This window comes from Drosophila ananassae (genome assembly GCF_017639315.1).
Source record: "Drosophila ananassae strain 14024-0371.13 chromosome 4 unlocalized genomic scaffold, ASM1763931v2 tig00000054, whole genome shotgun sequence".
In the NCBI taxonomy this organism is placed as follows: Eukaryota; Metazoa; Arthropoda; class Insecta; order Diptera; family Drosophilidae; genus Drosophila; species Drosophila ananassae.
This window is the reverse complement of record NW_025319037.1, coordinates 7128258-7133844: the sequence shown is the minus strand read 5'-3', so window position 1 is coordinate 7133844 and position 5587 is coordinate 7128258. Positions and strand designations below refer to the sequence as shown.

The 5587-nt window shown below is 36.6% G+C and overlaps 1 long non-coding RNA gene across 1 annotated transcript; it reads right to left on the bottom strand.

Moving 5' to 3' along the window:
* Positions 1–1585: 1585 nt before the first annotated feature.
* Positions 1586–2669, bottom strand: LOC116656393. Its single transcript, XR_004311359.2, has 2 exons — positions 2203–2669; positions 1586–2114 (listed from the first exon to the last, which is right to left on the bottom strand). It is a non-coding gene; the product is annotated as an uncharacterized LOC116656393 (long non-coding RNA).
* Positions 2670–5587: the final 2918 nt, after the last annotated feature.

Sequence of the window (5587 nt, the reverse complement as noted above, 5' to 3'; positions counted from 1 at the left end):
ACCTGTGGGAGTGAAACTCCCACATGTTAGAGCCACTGACCAACCTTCCACGTCAGCTTCAAAAAACTAATGCCTTCACTAACACTTACCTATCAGAATACTAGAGGGTTACGAAGTAAGCTTCCCAAACTGTATTCTGATAGTTCTTTCTTTGCATCTCACATTATAGTCTTTACAGAAACTTGGTTAAAGCCGGAGATCTTAAGCTCCGAAGTTTTTCCAAGTAAGTACACCACTTTTAGACGTGATAGAACTCTGCGAAGGGGAGGAGGAGTGTTAATTTCTGTAGACTCCAATTTCGCTTCTGAAGAGATTAAATCACAAGAGTTTGGTGACATAGAATTTCTTTGCATTAAAATCATATTGTCCGATAAATCATTATACGTTACGTGCTCCTACGTACCCCCTTCGTCCGAACCGCCCACATACTGGCAACATTTAGACGCTATTAGGTTTGTTTTTGATCGTCTGTCTGATGGTGACCAGCTAGTAGCTCTGGGTGACTTCAATATCCCAGAACTCAGGTGGTCCAATGTTAAAAATTCACCGTCTTTATTGCTGAATTCGCACCATGACTTCCCGGCGGGCATGTTCGACATGTCACTCGGGCAAATTAACCACGTTAGAAATTCTTTAGGTCGGCTGCTGGACTTGTGTTTCGTTTCTGATCCTGATGGAATTACTCTTTCCAGAACTTTACCACTTTCCAACCCAGAGGATCCATATCATCCCACTCTTGAGGTTTTAATAGAAAACAATAACGTAATTGGCCTTAAGCCTACACTTAAATCTCATAAAGTTCGTTTCTTTCGTAAGGCTGACTTTATGAAATTAAATAAGTTAATTTTGGAATTTGATTGGTCCAATCTACTGGCATGTGAAGATGTAAACATTGCCTTAATTAAATTTTATTATACTTTGAATAAATTTTTCGACGTTTGCGTGCCATGGAAATATCCGTCCGTTTCAATTAATCCGCCTTGGTATACAAGGCACCTAGGAAATTTAAAGATCGTTATGAATAGACTTTTAAATAAACATAAAATATCTGGCTGTACAGTTAGTTATTCAAGATACTTAGTAGCTCGGTCCAATTTCACCGTGCATAACGCTGAATGTTATAGGAGTTATATACGCCGCTGCCGGATTCAGTTTACTCAGGATCCGAAGCAGTTTTATAACTTTGTAAACACTAAGCGCAAACATGTATCTTCTCCTCCTATGCTTATGTTTGAGAACTCATATGCGAACACTGATCAGGCAATGGCCGATCTCTTTGCACAGTTTTTTCAAACAACATACTCACCTAGCACTAGTACAGGTCAGCCTTACACTTATAATATCCAATCAGCCAACCTTATATTTTGCCCTTCTTTTGATCAAAGTGGTGTGTTATTGGGTCTTCTTAAAGTCAAGCCCGTGTATTCGCCAGGCCCCGATGCACTATGGTCCAGACGACCCCTTTTGTTGGCATAAATTAATAACTCACGAATGGAACAAGATATTTCGATCTAGTTTTTTTTATTGGGTTAATATAATCCATAGGCAGTAGAAATTTAAAAAAAAATGGGTGTGGCACCGCCTCTTTTTATATATATTTTTTTTATTTTATTAAATGTTTTAAAATATGGTTGTATTGGATCAAAAACATAATATTAATATACAGTTTTAATAAAAATCAATGAAATTAAGGGTTCCACATAAAGGAAACAGCTTCAGGGATCTGAAATAGATAACGTTTAAGTTTGTATTATGCTTTTTAAATTTGATTAATTAACAGGCCCAAATGTTGTAAAAGCTCTTGATTTTCATTCTCTAGTTCAAAATTTAGTTCGTATTTAAGACTGTCATCGAATTCCTCTTCATATTCGAAGTCTTCACTTGGGCCCCCTTCGCATAAGAGCATTTCCAAGACTTCAGGTGGGAGCTTCATTTTTTTAAACGGTAGCATATTTTCTTACTGGCATCCTCAAAAGCTTGCATTTTTTTCTCAAATATTTCGCCACTAGTTTTAGATTTAAAAAAATCAAGAATTGCTTTGTACTTTTGTTCTTGGGTCTTCACAGACTTCCATATTTCAAACAATTCTGAGTTGTCGAATTTTAGGTTATGAGCTAAAAACGCAAATTCCAAAGAAAGTGGTTAAAAGTGGCAATTCTGACTATATACAATCGAAAGATAATTAATTACTCTACGACGTACAAAAGGTTTCAAGGTTGGACTAGGCTGGACTCACTTTCTACAGCTTTTTAAAAACGAGATTTCTACACAATTTTCACAGTTCAGACGATTCACTTTAACATATAACTACGAAGACACCACAACAATATATAACATTTCATTATACACAACACGTAGTACAAACCCCACTGAATCTTATTCATGTCTAAAGATTGGTAAAATTGTTGTATTTTTTGCGCAATGTGATGTTGAAAAAGACTCTTTTTTTTCACTTTTACACTTCAAACTTTTTTCAGTATGACCAGCTGAGTTTAAGTTCCGATTTCGTGAATGTGGCGCCATCTATAAAAATTTTTAGTATGCAGCATTGATAGTCGGTCTTCTCCGAATAAAATGCGATTAAAATGACTTCGATATTTTAACTTTTAAAATTTGAATTTTGGCCAACAAAAGGGGTCGTCTGGACCATAGTGCGATGGAGTACCAGGCTGTGTTCTGAAGAACTGCGCCGAGGCTCTGTGCAAACCGCTCCTTAAACTCTTTAATCTTTCGCTGGAGACTTCGATCTTTCCCCTTATGTGGAAGGAATCTTACATTATTCCTCTTCATAAAAAAGGGAAAAAATCCGACGCTGCCAATTATAGGGGCATTTCTAAATTGTCAGCAATTCCGAAGCTTTTTGAAAAACTTATCACTCCACATTTGCAACACCTATGTAGTTCAATAATATCTCCATGCCAGCATGGCTTCATGAAGCGCCGCTCCACCACTACCAACTTACTGGAGCTAACATCTTTTATCACGGATGGGTTCCGGAATGGCTTACAAACAGATGTCATTTACACTGACTTCAGTAAAGCATTTGACTCTGTCGACCATTCGCTTCTTATAAGTAAACTCAGTCTTTTGGGATTCCCAACTAACCTCCTTATCTGGATTTCGAGCTACTTATCTGGAAGAACCCAACGTGTCTTCTTTAAAGATGTTACCTCGCGTGTAGTCCGCGTCACATCTGGGGTGCCTCAAGGAAGCCATCTTGGACCCTTACTTTTTACACTTTTTATTAATGACTTGCCCCTTGCCTTAACTGATTCACTCGTACTTATGTACGCTGATGACGTTAAGCTTTGTCTTCAGTATAAATTCACTAGTGCCCAATCTAGACTTCAATCCGATTTGGATAAATTTCAAAATTGGTGTTTTGCAAATAACCTAAAGCTTAATGGATCGAAATGTAAACTCATGTCCTTTTATCGAACTAGTCCTCACCAGGCTATGTACTTTCTCTATGGGAACGCTTTAGAACGATTAACTCAGGTTAACGATCTGGGAGTCCTTTTAGATTTGAAACTTAAATTTACCGACCATATATCTACCATGGTTAATAAAGCTATGGGTGTGCTTGGCTTTATTAAAAGATGGTCAAAAGAATTTAATGACCCGTACATAACAAAAACGTTATATACATCATTGGTTCGTCCGATTCTTGAGTATGGATCGTGTGACTGGAGTCCTCAATATGGAGTACACCGAGATCACATTGAATCTGTACAAAAAAACTTCCTGATTTTCGCCCTTAGGGGACTTAATTGGGATGCAAATCTTCACCTTCCCACTTATCATAGTAGACTTTTATTAATCAACTTACCATCATTAACAAATCGTAGAACTATGCTGGGTGTTATGTTTCTATATAATCTTATATATGGTAATGTAGACAGTCAGCATTTACTAACACGCTTAAATTTTAACGTTCCTAGTAGAAGGACTAGAAACTTCCGTCCTCTACTCCTTAGCCATTGTAATTCGACATATGCCCAACACGATCCGTTCAGGGTATTATGTTCGGACTACAATGGTCTCTACCACACCTTGCCACTTTGCTCCACTAACAATCTTAAATCCTTTATACTAAACGCCTTATCTATGCAACACTCTTCCTCGTAATATCTTACCCCTACTCTTCTCCTAAACGTTCTCGGATCTATCCCCGCGATTCGAGCCGTACGTTATGCGGCAGCGTCCCTCGGTCGGTTGGACGGGAGGTGGGCTGTACGTATGCAGTGGGAACCGCGCGATTTCCGTCGTGAATTTTTCCGCAGTTTTGCCTTTCTGGGTTGTTTTCGCCATTTTGGCTTTAATTATGTCAGAGGTTTCTCCGACTATAGTGTCTTGTAGTTTTCTGATTATTGCTTCTATTGTTCTTTCATTTTGGACTCTGTATAAAGTTGATCCAATTATTTTGGATTTAATTACATCTACAGCCAAATTCTCGAATGTGCCTTTCGTTAGGTTAACTAACCTCAAAGCTGTTATAAATCTTTGAAGGTGTAACCTTTGCCCGTTAAATTCCGGGATGGCTTTCGATATTTCTTTAATGAATGCCCTTTGGGCAATGCTCTCATCAGCCATTGTGGTTGGTTTTAATTCTACAATGCTGTCGTTAAATTCAGAGTCGGTCAAGTCTTGGTCTGATAATTCAGATTGAATAAGGACTGCCGGTATCGTAAGGTTGTTAATATCTCTTTCTTCTATTTCTTGTTGGTCAATAACTTCTTTTGATTCAGGTTCGTCACCAGCTTCAATTGTTATTGAAGTATTGAGAATAGTAGGTATTGAAATATCAAGCTTGAACCTTTCTTTAACAGATGTTAAATTAGATCTTAGACTGATCAAAAACTTTGATACTCGAGACCAGTGATCTGGATTTAACTTTTCTCTGTGTTCATATATTAATATTCGAGCTTCATTAAAGCATTTAACTAAAATTTCTACGTGTTTATTGACCGTTGTTTTTGTATCGGTCTATTCTGTGTTAGTGACTTATGCGATAGTTCTTTCGATAATTCATTCCATTCCATTATATTATGGGTATGGATTATCTTTTAGAAACCATCATAACAATCGTTCTACCTAAAATTGGATGCTCGTCTAATCTTGATTTCACTAGCACACCCGGAATTGTTGTTAATACTATTCCTTTTTGGGTTGCGGTGCAGTGAAACAATGGTGAAACATGGCAGTTAAATGTTTCTATATAAAGAATTTCTAACTCATACACACTGGGGTTGTTGTTACTAAATGCTGAATTCTTTCATTTAAATATGGGTCCTTTTCATATGTTTTTTTCATGGCTCTTTGTGTATTCATACTGGGATTATTTCTTTTCAATTTTCTTTATTTTATTTATTTTTATTTCATTTTATTTTCATCGTACGAAAAGATAAGATTATTTAAGAACATATGAAATCGTATTTACTATATCATAATTTGGCATTGAGCGTTGTTTTGTTTTTTTTTAGTTATATATATATATACTTTTTTTTTTTTTTTTTTTGATATATATTTTGTCCAGATCGATAGCCTGGTTTTTATTAATCGCTCTTTTTGCTATGCATTTATTATG